The sequence below is a fragment of the Crocodylus porosus genome, unplaced genomic scaffold (genome assembly GCF_001723895.1).
Source record: "Crocodylus porosus isolate Cpor-Errol unplaced genomic scaffold, CroPor_comp1, whole genome shotgun sequence".
NCBI classification, from domain to species: domain Eukaryota; kingdom Metazoa; phylum Chordata; order Crocodylia; family Crocodylidae; genus Crocodylus; species Crocodylus porosus.
The window spans coordinates 42,234,123-42,248,589 of record NW_017728950.1 but is presented as its reverse complement, the minus strand read 5'-3'; positions in this window follow the sequence as shown (position 1 = coordinate 42,248,589).

Below are 14,467 nucleotides of genomic sequence, written 5' to 3'. Positions count from 1 at the left end.
ACAAAGGGTAGTTTAGGACACTCAGCCATGAGGAAGACTTGGTTTCTGGTCTCTGCTCCAAGGACTATTTATGGGGTATAAAATGTTTCCATGTTCAGATTTTGAGTTAAATATTTAGAACAAAGATAACTGAGAGACTGGTACATCCTTAACCTTCATAGGAGGGGAGGGTGGATGTAATAGGATGAAACACAGCTATGAAGTAAACAAATTGTACGGCTTGATTTCCCAAAAAGGAGACTATGGACTGCCTCTCCATAAAATGTCGATCAAACTTGTTTTGTTTTTTCAATTTAAAGTATGGTTATTATATAATGACTTAGAAAACTCCCCAAAATGTATCTTCAGAAAAGAACAATATAAATGTGATTAGTTTGCTCTTAGAAATCTTCATCGCCATGAATTTTTTAGTTGCTGTAACTTAACAGTGACACTATTAAATCACTGAGGATGTCTCAGTCTCTCAGTTTGATTAGAAGTATTTTGTAGTTAAAGGTTTTTATATTTTACTTTGAGTTAAAATGTGATATTAAAGTCTTTTGAGTAGGAATTCCATTTATAAATTGGATTGATCATTTCTGATGCTTAGAGATATCTAGGCTTTTCTTGATTAAAAATGCTTTTATCTGTTCTAAATATTTAACTCAAATACTGGTCATTTCTGATGCTTAGAATGATCTAGCCATTCTTGGTTTAAAATACCCTTTTTGTGTCCTAAATATTTAACTTGAAAACTAATCCATATTATAAATAACATTTACAGGCCGTGGGGTAGATTCTTAGCCAGTATAAATCAGCATAGCAACATTGGAGCAGAAGGATCTAGCCTTGTTAGTTAAAAAGTAGATTAGCATTTTGGAAGCTTCCCTGATAATGGGAACATATTAAACCTATTTTTCCACTTTTATACTACTAGCAAAACAATCCAGATAAAATGTAATTACATAATAATCCAATATTGATTTTTGTCAAATACTCTTAAATTCTTTCATAAAATTCCCATAATCTTTATCTGGATGGAAAACTGCAGCCTGTTCCAGTTTCTTATCCAAGGCATCCTGTATATATCCCTTGCTTTAAGAAATTCATAAAATGGAACCTATAGGCTAGGGACAGAAATTCAAAAAGCTTGAGCCTGAACTGATTCAACCTTTGTGCTTAGTTTAACTTGCCTAGGCTGAACGGGTTTGTAACAGGACAAACATGCTCTCCAGGTTGAGACAATGTGGGCACATGCCTGCAGTTGCTCAGGCCTGGAATGAGAGGGCATTAGAGCTGGCCTTCGCCTGCAGGAAAGCTGTGCTGGGGGGTGGGGTGTGGCCAGCCCAGGCTGAACTGGCCAGAGAGGGGTTTAATTCCCTCTCCCTGTGCTACCAGCAGGGACCTGAGCCGGGCCTGCCCGCACTCCCCCTCACAGCTGCAACACGGGGGCACCAGTGCCCCTTAAGCAGAGGTGGGCAGGAAGCAGAGTTCATTTCCCCTATACCCCACTGGCAGCCGGGTGGCTTCCTCCCTGCAATAGGCCCATGGAGGTCGCCTCTGCTGGAGGCTGGAGGAATAACCCCATCTCTGACCCGCCCCCAGAGTCCATGTCTGGCTGTGTCCCCTCCCCACTGCTATGGTGGGAGGGGAAGAGCCCTTACTGGGGACAGCAGCTCCCATCACGCTATGGGGGAGAGTGAGCCCCTTCTCCGTGAGGGACTGCACTGCGGGCTCGGATGTGGAATGGAGCAGAGCCCTTCAAGCCCCTGCAGTGCCACTGCACTCCACAGCTGCTCAGCCTCCCCTGCAGCACAGCCCCACTGAGAAGCCATGATGGGCTGCTGCCTGTCTGGGGCTCACTGCTCCAGCTGCTGGGTGGGGGCAGGGCTGGCCCCCACCACTTGTTCTGTGCCAGGGGAAGCCACTGAGGGAGCTTATTCAGCCCCCATTATCCCCCTTCCCCCCCCCCAAGCTTCAGCTGTGGCTCTGCTGGGAAGACCCTGTGGCCAGTAGCTGAATATGACCCTTTGTGCTCAGAGGGGGCTTGCACAGCAGCCAGGTCTGCCCAGTGGGGTCTGCCCGCCCAGCCACTGTTGCTCTGTGCTTGGAGAAAGCAGCTGAATAGGTCCCCTCCTGATGGCAGGGAGCTGAGGGAGGGGGGGAGGGATGGGGTTATTTTTCTGGCCTCCAGTGGAGGGGACCACTGGGGGCCTATTACTGGGAGAAAGCCACCTGGCTGCCAGTGGGGTAGAGGGCAAATGAACTCTGCTCCCTGCCTCCTTCTGCCTCTGGGGCCCTGGTGCCCCCCTGCTGCAGCTGCAAGGGGGGGACTCTGGGCAGACCCAGCTTGGGTCCCTGCGGTGGCACAGGGAGGGGGAATTAAATCCCTTTCTGGCCGGTCCCAGCTCAAGGGGTAGGGCCAGCCTGGCTGGGCTGCAGCAGAGAGCCCCACCCAGAGAACATGCCAAGAGTCTCTGATTTAACTCAAACCAGCAAAGGTTCTGGGACAGACCATGAATAAACCAATTTGAGCCCAATCACTTAAGTCTGATACTACATTCAACCAGGATTATCTCAAACCGGTTTCAGCCATTGTCAAACTGGTTTATGTGCACTGAATGTCTGTTTCGTTACAGGTTTAAATCAGTCAGCCTCTCTCGGTAACCCGCTCCAGTGCTTTACTACCCTCTTAGTGAGAAAGTTCTTTCTAATTTCTAATCTAAACTTCCCTTGCTGCAACTTGGGACTGTTGCTCCTAGTTTTGTTATCTGCCATCACTAAGAACTGTCTAGCTCCAGGGACCTGAGATTCCCGTTCCATGGGATTCCCATTTGTAAAGGTGTGCCTGAAGGATTATCCTGCAGAATTGAGCTCCAGCTGCTTCCAGGAGTGGCAGGGGCCCGACCCTGCAGGATAATGGGCTGTGTCTGTTTTGCCCAGTGAAATGGATTGACTGTGCCAGGACACATCCCAGCATAGCTGTTTCATTTCATTTGGCCACAGAACCATGAAAGTTCACAAAATTACTTGCTGAAAATTGAGAAGCATTCCACAGGGATTCTGAAGATAAATAAATATTTAGTGATGAAAAACTAAACTTATGTAGTTTTGCTGTTTTTAAATCAGAGTTGGATACAGAATCCAAAGTATCCTGTTACTGATGTCTCTTTTCTTCCAGGTCAGTGGGTAAAGAATGATCACTTTCCCTCCTAGCTTGATCTCTGAAAGAACAGGCAAAGATATTTAAATCCTCATGATATACCTAGAGCCATCTTGGATCTCCTGGGAATTTCAAGAAATGGTCTAAGTGGATTGAAGGTAAATACTCAGAAAGCAAATGATATATCTAGAATTGGATTAGTGCTATTAGTGTAGGCAACCGTTGATCCTCAGTCTGGACCATGGTGTATGTGTAAGCAGTCTAGTCAGGTGCCTGATGAATCGGGTTGTGGTTGACAAGTCCAATTTGGGAGTGACACAGCTTATTACAAGTTTTACAGATCTGTGTGTTGTCTGAGTTGGAATCCAGGTTTACAGCACAATGCTTTCTTCTTTTTCACTTTGCTTCCATCTTCTGGATCAAAGTTGCTTCATCTTGTGCTGCACCCAGTGCCAGATATTCCCTCCAGACTGGACAGGATTCTGTGCACTCCTCATATCTTTTTTGCACATCCTGTGATACTGCCATAGAGGGAGACCCCACTTCCTAGGACAATCTCAAATCTCGCTATTAAAAATATTCTTGGGGATATAGTCTCCTTCAATTCTTCTGACATGGTCAAGCCATTGCAACCTTTTCTTCTTGATAGTGATTTCTAAGTGTGTCAGTCCTCTGCACTCCAGCACCTCTGTGTTCCGTATTTTGTTTTCCCACTTTATTTTCAGGATATTATTCAGGTATCTCATGTGGAAGCTGTTCAATCTCTTGATGTGAGTAGCATATGTAGTTCACGTTTCTGTACCATTCAGCAGGGATGACAGCACGCAAGACTTGTAGATTTGCATCTTCACCTTAGCTGATAGTTTCCAGTCATTTCATGCACATTTCTGTAACAGCCCAAAATTCTTAGTTTTTTTTCTGATTCTGTTAGTCAGTTCATTCTGAAGGTCAAGATTCCTGTTGATCATATAACACTAGTAACAAAAGCTGTTGATGATACCAAAAGATTTATCATCCAGAGTGATGTCAGGTATTGCTTCTTCTCTACTTCGGTGCATGATCACTGTCTTCTTGAGACTAATTGTCAACCTGAAGCTTTTGTATGACACAGAAAATCTGTCCAAGAGATTTTTCAGGGAAGATTTAGTGTAGGAAACCACGACGCCATTTCCTGCAAACAGGAAATCTCTCAGAACCAATTCTTTCACCTTGGTTTTCTTTCTTAACCTTGCAATATTGAACAAGCCTCCATCTAATATGGAGTGGTTTCAAAGAGAAATGCCATTGTGACTGTCCTTGAATGCATGTAGAAGCAGGAAAGAAAAGTAGATGTTAAAGAGCACAGGAGCTAAGACACACCCCTGTTTCACTGTATTTTTTATTGCAAAGGCATTTGCTTCTTTGTTTTCATATGCTACGGTTGTATTCATACCTCACTGTAATGAGGGAATGATGTTCAACAGTTTCAGGGGACAACCCAGTTTCTTCAGAACAATTAAAAGTTTCTGTCTGTTGACCATGTTGAAGATCTTAGTCAGATCAATGAAGGCTATGTACAGTAGTATACAAAAAACTAGAACTCTTGGTTCCAAAATGATACCTTTTATTAGACCAACTGGAAAATGGCAAGAAAATTGTCCTTTTCTGCAAGCTTTCGGGATCAAAGTCCCTTTGTCAGGCTCTGGGAAAAGTGTAGATAGTACAAGATGGTAAAAAGTCCCCATAGGTAGGAAATTAACTTCATTTTTGCACAGAGGGAGCTGAAGATGGAAGTCTGTCTCTCTGGTCTGTGAGTGTCTTTGTCAGCTGTGTTGAGTAGCTCTTTGATGTGTTGATCAGGTAGAATACCTTCCCTGGAGATGTCAGATGGCAGGCAGGGAGGCAAAAAAACTTCCTTGTACAGTGGTATTCATTTTTCTCTGCACTGCTTTAGTCGTTGCTTGACCAAAAATATCATATCAATGGTGGAGTGTTCTGAGCAAAAACTGCATTGACTTTTAGGATAGATTCTTTCACCTAGAGATTGCAACCTAGGAACCATAATGTGAGTGACAACTTTTCTGATGATGCTCAACAGGGAGATAAGATACCTCTATAGCTCTACAGTCGCTTCTATCCTCCTTGTTTTTGTGTAATTGTACAAACCAAATATCTTCAAATCTTATGCTACTCCTTCCCTTTTCAAACAGAGCACCATAACTTCATAGACCTTTCAAGGTACTTCATTGTTGGCACATTTATAGATTTTAGCAGGCAAGCAGTAGTTGCTGGATGCCTTGCTCCTACGGATTGATTTAATGGCTTTCTAGTGAGTGCTAGTAGTAGTATTTGCCTAAAGTTAGAGGACTTCTTGCTTTCTCATCCTAGGTGCAGAGGATGTAGATAATGTCAGTAAACTTTGGAGGATGGAAGCAAAAGGGCATATTTTTTTCCTAATTGTACACCCTTTGGGTCAGATCTGGAAATGTTTTAAACCTACTTTGAATGCCTGCTATCTACTGGTCAGTAGAACATAGAGATCTGCTGAAAGTTCTACCTCTTGTCATGTGACAGGAGATCTTTCAAACTTGCACTATCTTTTAAAAAGAAGCATTAGATACAGTATGTGATATGCACACTAAGGGCCCCTCTACTTGTTACATGTATTGTGCAATTAATTTAGATCAGCTACATGTGCAAAGTAACTACAATGCCATAAAAAGATCCATCTAGCTATAAGGTTAGAGCTTGAAACTGTGTAACAACTTTATAGATCATTTCTATTCGGCTTTAATTTGCAAGAAATCCATCGGGTGATAGTTATGACCCCGTGGCTAGGAGCCCTGTCAGCTGATAGCGCTCCGAGCCCCAGAGAAGCACCATGTGCTGCCGCGACTGAGAGTCCCACAGATGGGACTCCCAGCTGCAGAAGCTTGCTCCTTGCAGTTCAGGAGGATCCCAGGATCATGATCCTGGGCTCCCCCTGCACTGACAGTAAAGCATAATTGGATATTATGTGCGTCATGGCAGGAGGTGCTATTGTGTGTGTCATGCAGCAGATCCTATCATGCCTTTACCTGAACATCTAGAGGGGCCCTTAAATATACAAACTACTATATAACTAACTTCTTAAAATTGCCTTATATTGGATATAAGTAAGTCTAAATATTTTTACATGAGCCCTGAGGAACTGTGGAGGTATGTGATACTCATTTAAAAATTCTGCAGTGGGTCTGTTATAAACTAGTCAGGGGGGATCAGCAGGCATTGGGGAAGTCACTGTTTCCCCAAGCATGGCCAGGAGTAACCAGGAATAACGGTCACAAGCTGGCAGAGGGTAGATTTAGGTTAGATATCAGGAGGTGCTACTTCACAGTCAGGGCGGCTAGGATCTGGAACCAACTTCCAAGAGAAGTGGTGCAGGCTCCTACCCTGGGGGTGTTTAAGAGGAGGTTGGATGAACATCTTGCTGGGGTCATTTGACCCCAGTATTCTTTCCTGCCATGGCAGAGGGGGTTGGACTAGATGATCTGCTCAGGTCCCTTCCGACCCTACAAACTATGAAACTATAAAACTTTCTATTAAATACTATTTAAAATGAAAAATGGCATTTGCCAGAACAAAAAGTTCAGTTTTAGTCACTATAATTCAATAATTTGGGGAGACACCAGGGGAAGAACATAGCTTTTCATTTATAGTTGACAGGTAATTTAAGGACAGATTAGGCGCACACTTTCTATCGGACTTCATACAAAGCATTCCCAATGCTATGATCACTATAGCACAGGCATGATAGGGTCAATCCTGCAAGGTACTGTGTATTCCTGAGATGTGCAGAGTGTTCTGAACTCCATTTAAATCAGTGGGGAATGGCAAGCATTCAGCACTTTCTGGGAATGCTTTGCACTTCATAGGATCAGATCGTATGCTTTCCAGTAAATACTGAAAGGAATGAATCCATGTTTATGCTTCTGGCTCCTTTCTGTTAGTTTAATTTAAAGATGGAAAGTGAGGGAGGACATGGCAGAAGCTGACTGTCTCTCAATACATAAACTACAACATCTAAAATCATTCTTTTGGGTTGTGTAAATGTACAAATTTGTAGTATACTGCTTTACAGTGTTTGTGGTAAAGAAAATAGGCAGTAAGTATTGTAACATGAGAGGATTTGAAAAAAAATCATACATCTATCTTCTCTGGCCTGTAAATGGAAGACTTGTATTTGTTTACCTCCGTATTCTTATTAATGACTTAATGTTTTACCTTTGCATACCCCCTTCCTGAATTTACAATACTCATTTAGCCATACAGCTCTTTTGCTCAGCCAGCTCAGATTGAGATGCTTTTGGAAAGAATCCAGACAGTGTTTTTCTGCATTGCTCCAGATGTTTGCAATAATGTACTACTGAAGTGAATGCCAATGGTAAAAGGATACTTCTTCACAGGAAATAGTTTGCATCTGACACCAAGTGATGGGTCTTTGGGGAAGAAAGGTACAAATTTGTTGCCTGACAGTTAACGAGTAAACAAAAACCTAAGCTTTGTCACAAGAGCTTAAGGATATAGTCTTCGGTGACTTATTAAAACCAGCTATACAAAATGACTACAGTTCTAATTTTTTTTTCAGGGTTCACAGAGGGAAGTTGCAGCCCTTTTGCAGCCATTACTTTTCTTTCAATCCTATTACATATAAATATGCATGCACACACACAGGGTTTCATTTAAAACATTTGTTTTGTAATCTCCACTGTTTCCTGGCAACTTTTTTTTTAGCATTTGCTCAGCACAGCAATGAAGAAATAAATTGCTTCTTACATGCTTTTTTTTTATGGCTTTTAAAAATATTTTCAGTTAGTGGTTATAACAGAGCAGGGGTTCACAAACTGTGATGCACATACTCCTGGGGTATGCAAGACATTTCTGGGGGGTATGTGAGAGAAATTTTGTAATGGCAGATTTAATTTTCATTATAATAATAATTGGCACTTAAGGGGTTAAAATATTAAATGTATGCTGGTAGGGGTATGAGGGCAGATGGTAAGTGTGGAAGGGGGTACACAATAAGAAAAAGATTGGGAACCTCTGCAGTAGAGAATAAACATTTTTTATCCTTTTGTTTTCCCCAGATAACCACAGCGCATTACTGTTCACCTCTTCTTTTCTTCTCCATATTTACATTTGAAGTAAATATGTGTTGCCTTGCATCTAAAAATATGGTTTCACTTCTCTCTGCTCTTTGCTAAAAGAGAATGAACAAAATGTATGGGGCCAAGTTTTGAAAATGTAATAAGTTCACTACTGCAAGAGGATGCAGATTGGTTGTCTTGTTCTCAAGGATCAGGTAATGAGGTGCTTATCTCACTTGTGTGTCCAGAGTCTATTGTTGATGGAAATAAAAGATTTTCTACAAAATGACATTTTTAAAGATGAAAATGTATCCTCAAAAGTATATCTGCTGTACGCACTCCCTATTCAGACCAGTTTTGTCTGTTCTTGTGGTGACCTCTAATATTTAGGAACACAAATGTAGTATCATAAAGATATCCAACAACTCCGTAGTCAAAATTACCTTGAATTTTGCAGTAATTGAAAAACAAAATTAGTACAAATTATGGTCAATTTAGTTGTGAATATTTCTTGTAGGGAATCACATTGATTTTTTAAGCACTATAGGGCTTTGTTGGCAGAAAATAAAGATTTTAAACCTCTCCTTTCTGTTTTTATTTCTGACTACAGTATCTTGGGCACACATAACAAGCTTGACATTTTACACAGAAATCTCACTATAAAGTCAAGTCCCATGTAAAATTTTCATTTGACTTGCTTGCTTTCACTGTTTGGGTTTTTTTTGTTATGGAATGACTGTGTCTTCAAGGTGGACTTAAGCTTACTGAAGCTATGTTTGGTAAACTCCTTAGTTTAGCTCTCTTCCTGTTTCCAAGCTTACCAATATCCCTCATCTTTACTGCACCTATACCAACCTTTCTGAATATCATCAGGGTAAGAAAAGCCTTGAGAGACAGCATCCCGATCCAGAGACTTAATAAGAAAGGGTCATTAGTGTGACGATGTACAGCCTACACTGGTGAACTGGAGGAGAAGAGGCACAGATAGGCAGTTTAAGGGGAGAAATTCTCACATAAACCTGTTAACCTAGGCCAACCTATTAAATGAACTTTTTTCTTGACAAATGTTGTGAAACCCAAGCTGTACTCAGATGCCACACAAATATTAGTTTTACTTCTAATGCAGACCCTGGACGTGATGTCATCCACCTAGCACCCAGAATTAAGACCGTAGAGAGTCTTAACTCTGTCATCAGACTTTTTTCTGTACAAATAATCCAATACAGTCTTCGTCAACATGCAAATATTCATGAGGAATGTAACTGGAATTGGGTTTGTGAAGTCCATTTGGTTATAAATTAGAATGTACATAGAATCCAGTGATGTAATGATTTGGTGAGTATGTTTGGGTGGTCAAATATGTGAACTGAAGTTCATGTGGAAGGTGATATTACATAGTAATTTTAATAATTTTTAATGACTTTCAAAATATTTTAAAATGATAGGAAATAAAATGCACTTTATACACATTTGCTCAATTTCTTGAGCAAATCCACATAGGTAAAAGTCCTAATTTTTTTTAAGGGTTAACTTTTGTCCTTGGGCTTTTTCTTGTTTTAAAGATATAAGATCATACTGTGACAATTAAAAGTGATTTTATTGTGTGATACCATCTTATTGTTTTCTATCGTTTCATTTAGGACTTCCACAAAAATGTAGCCAGCTTGGTGTGGGACATAATGGCTGTCCTAATTTCAACAGCATAATGTTAGGCTCAGTAAATTTGGGAAATAATTCCTTATCCAATTAAAGGGAATTTGGGAAATTTCATTAGATAGCATATAATTTTTCCATGTCTACACTACAGGAGAAGATAAAAAGCCCTATGGTCCTTGCCAGTCTGACCTGGGGAAAAAATGCATTCTTGATCAATTTTACTCTGAGGTGCCAGGCATCTGACAGGCTTTTAAGAACCAGAAGCAGCACCTCTTTTCAGGAAAAAAAAATTTCAGAACTGCCCCTTTAATCATGCTTAATGTGTGATGCTTTGGGAGATGGATGAAGCCAGTGAAATGAACGTTACAAAGAAAAAAGCCAAAATATATTAATGGGGAGAAACAATCTCCTAGCTACAACTCTGCCCAGCAGCTATATGTCATTTGGAAAATGTCTGCATTGACCCTACACTGTGTATGACTGATTATGTAAATCACATGCTGTATGAGCACTCCATGAGGAGAACTAAAAATGGCAAACAACAAATAGTAAATAACTTGTGCTTAAGTTTCTATATGAATTGTCCAGCTCGTATTCTAGCAAAATTTGTGGTGTTGTTCCTGAATGTTTCCACCATCACCCATGACTGACTGCTTGAATAGTGTCAATCAATTACAACTTCATAAGGAAAGCCAATTATACTTGTTCTTATTCATGAATCATATTTTATTTTCAATTAGTTTTATGCTACAGGATGCTGAGATGTTTGATCAAGTTTTCCTCCAAAAGAAAAGTGCCATAGAGTGACTCACCAGAATTCTTGCAGCATCTTGAGTTTTTTTCCTCAGATATGTCCTATCCAATTACTGATCAGACCCAACCCGGTCTAACTTGTGAGCTTTAATAGATCACAGCTGGCTGTGGCATGGCTGAGTGCCACAAGCCTTCACTAACCATTCATTTAATTGGTGTTTTATTTGGGTTTTTTTTCAGTATGAAGCAAGGACAAAACTCTGTGAGCTAAGTTTTACGTGGGAAATTAAAGTTTTAAGGAAAATCTTGCTAGAGGAAAAAAAAACCCAACATATGCTTCTTAGGAAACCTGTGAATGAGTCAGTTAGCACAAATTCCTGTATGTGGGGGTTGTAGTAGAGCTGCCTAGGCCTTTAGAGTACACAAGTAGAGACAGTGCTGTGTATGGACCACCAACTGTGATCCATGTGCCAGAACAGCAAGAAAAGGCCAGGACCCTGTCTATTTCCACCTTCTCCCAGATGGGAGGGACTGCTATTATAATTGACCTTTGTATGGGCCTCCTAAGGAGATGGAGTTTTTTGGAGGCTTCTTCAGTGTCCTGTAATCTAATTTACCCTCTCAAGGCCCTATGACAATCTGGCTGTCAGTAGGTTTGTTAAATCACTAGGGTTAAAAGGTAACAAAGCAAAGAAAAACAAGAAATGAACTTTCTTCTCAGAAGCTGGTGGATGAATATGATTTATAGGTAATAAAATGGAGTACTAGTAGAAAGAGATCTCACAGAAGTAACAGAAAAACCTGAGAGATTAAGCTGCAATAAATGTCTTAGACCAAATGACATTCGTCTGAGAGTTTAGAAGGAATTATAATGTAGCCACTACATAAGTGTGCAATTTATTAAACCAAAACCCCCCCAAAAACCAACCCACAAAACAAAACAAAGCAACCCCCCCCATCAGACCAAAGAAAAACAAAAACCGTGTCATGTATAATTGAGATAAGGACTAGCAATATATGCATTTTTCTGAAAAGATTCTAAGACTAGTTTATTGAGTTACATAGCACTGAACTTTAACCATCCAACCAGAAAAATAAATAATAAATCATTGTAGGTAAAGAATAAACACAAGATTACAAAAAAATTAGGACAAACCACCGCAGTCTCTGTGAGGTTTAATGGTGTGCTTCTAATTTAAAATTATTTGAAAGAGTTAATAAGTAGTAAAGAAAAAGATAGAAGAAGTAGATGATATAGTTTCCATTTTCAAAGATATTTAGGCAAAGTGTCCAATACAGAGCTTTGTAACAATGATGTTAAAGGTAAAATGTTGTCATGGCTCAAAACTGGTTTAAAGAGGCAAAGCAGAAAGAAATTTTTACCACTTGGGACAGAAATGTTTAATGCCAAGATGTCCCATAGGGATCAATATGACTTAACATGTATATAATTAAGAAGGCATTAGGTGAAAATGAATTGCAAATTATAGAATGAATTAGGTTAACCAAAACTGGGACGAGTTATAAGGAACTCAGGACTAAAGAGCTAGAGTTGTCATTTTGATCATCTCCAGCTGCATTCAGGAGGGAACTTACTTTAAACCTACTGTGTAATAACACAGTAACTTACAATTAGTTGAAAGGAAGTTTATGCCTTCTCTGAAATGTAGTTTTAGTCATTATCAGAGAGAATCTGTCAGCAAAAAGCCAACTGATCTGTCCCTAGCTGTAAACTTGTTTGTAACTACAGAGACTTTTTATGGTAATTATAAGCTGGATACACACTAGTTTCTGCATGAATAGCTTGATTAATGGCTTTTGATGAATTGTGCCTCTCCTCTGTTCATGGCAAGTATACACATAGAAAGATACTCAAATGTATCTTTCAAATTAATTATTTGAAACTATTCAACAGCTTGTGGGTTTGTTCTCTCGACACCCCCACCAATTTGCTGATCTGAAATTCAAACTGTTGCCAAAGGGTACCAAGTCATACCAAGCCATATGATATTGTTTCTCTTTCCATATTGGATAAGCAATAACAACAACAATAATAATAATAATTGGTGCTATTATTATTGTAAATGGTATTAACAACAATAACTATGATAATAGCACCAATTATTATTATTACTGCTATTAGCATTATCATCACCATCGGTTTTCCAATTCCCTCTTTGAACATCTGAGTGGGTTAACTGAAAACTATTTCACTCGGATGCTGAGTGGGTTAGCTGAAACTATTATTTGCCTAAAGGCTTTAAGAAAAGTTAATGGAAAGGGTGTGAAGGGAGCCCTAGTGAAATTTAAAAGCTCCAGTGAATGTCTTTGAAAAATACTTTTCTCAGTATTCAGGGGTGTAGGGGTGCCTCTAAGGACACAGGCAGACAAGGTTCTTTGGGTAAATCTGATATCTTTTATTAAACCAACTCAAATATTCTCTCAAGTCTTTTCTCAGTATTAGCAGATAAACTATGAGACCGTTTGAGCCAAGTCCTCCAAGGGGAGTTTTACCTGAAGGAGGACACAAAGTTTTGGCAGACTGAGCTTGCCTTTCACTCTGGAAAGGCTTTCCTTTTCAGAAAGAAGCTAGGCTTTCAGCCTGGCTCTGTTCACTGGTTTGGTCCCAAACGCGCTTTACAGCATGAAACTGTTCATCACTAACTTGTCAGCATCAGGTGAGATTTTAAATGCACTGCAGCCGCTCAGCTCTTTCCCCTGGCTCAGTGAAAACGTCTCTACCTGCCAAAAGAGATCCCCCAGGAACAGAGGCAGTCAAGGTTCTTTGGGTAGCTAGGATATCTTTTACTAAACCAACAAACTAGTTAGAAAAAAGTTCTTTGCAAGCTTTGGGGCACGAACACCCTGGGAGACACAAGTCCAGGAACAGCAGCATTCAAGATTCAAAGCCAGTGGCAAAGCCCCCGGGGGATCCTGTGAGCAGGGCTGGGCTCTTTGGCTTCTCCTGGTTGTTCTGAGCTGGAAATGCCCGATGCCAGTCCCCAGCCTGGGCCACGCTGTCTTTTTCTTGCAGTGAGTTGAAAAGCCACTAGAGGTGAGCGGGATCTGACAATCTCTTCCCCTTCCAGCCCCCGCAACCTCAGTGCTGAAGCAAGCCAGGAGACAGCCCTGTGCGGGAGTGAGCCTGCCTGTTTCTCGGAAGTAACCAGAGGGGCTCCAGGCGGCGTCGCGAGGAAGGAGAAGGTGGCTCGAGCTTCACCTGCTCCGCAGCCCCGGCGCCCGCGGGCACGTCCACGTCCCCCTGGGGGAAGGGAGGGGACTCGGACCCGGAGCGGGAGCGGGGCGGCATCATGTCGTCCGAACGGAGGACATAAGATGATGCTCCCCGGCCCCCAGGGAGATCTGTACGGGTCCCCAAGCTGGGAGAAAGGCCCAGGGTGGGCGGGAGCAGCTGGGACTCGGTCTTGGACCGAAACATCGTCCTGGACCAGCAGGAAGCACAAATAAATAAAAATCCCCAAACTCTCCCGGGAGCTCTGCCAGGGACTGCCCCGAGGGTGCTCCTCCCTCCGCTTTCACAGGTCCCCCTGTGGTGCCCCCTGCCCCTGGCACCAGTGTGTGTGGGGGGGGTACGCCTCCTGTGTGGGGAGGCTCCCCGTCGTGTGTGTGGGGGGTCCCCATTTTGTGCGGGGGTCCCCATCTCGTGTGGGGGAGGGTGGGAGGGGCTCCCAATCTCGTGTGGATGGGGGGGTCCCCATTTTGTCGCAGAGCCGCGAGCAGCCCCCACGTGAGCTCCCGCCAGCAGGAGGCGGCGGCTGGTCCTCGCCTCAGCCGTGGCCGGGCGGGCGGG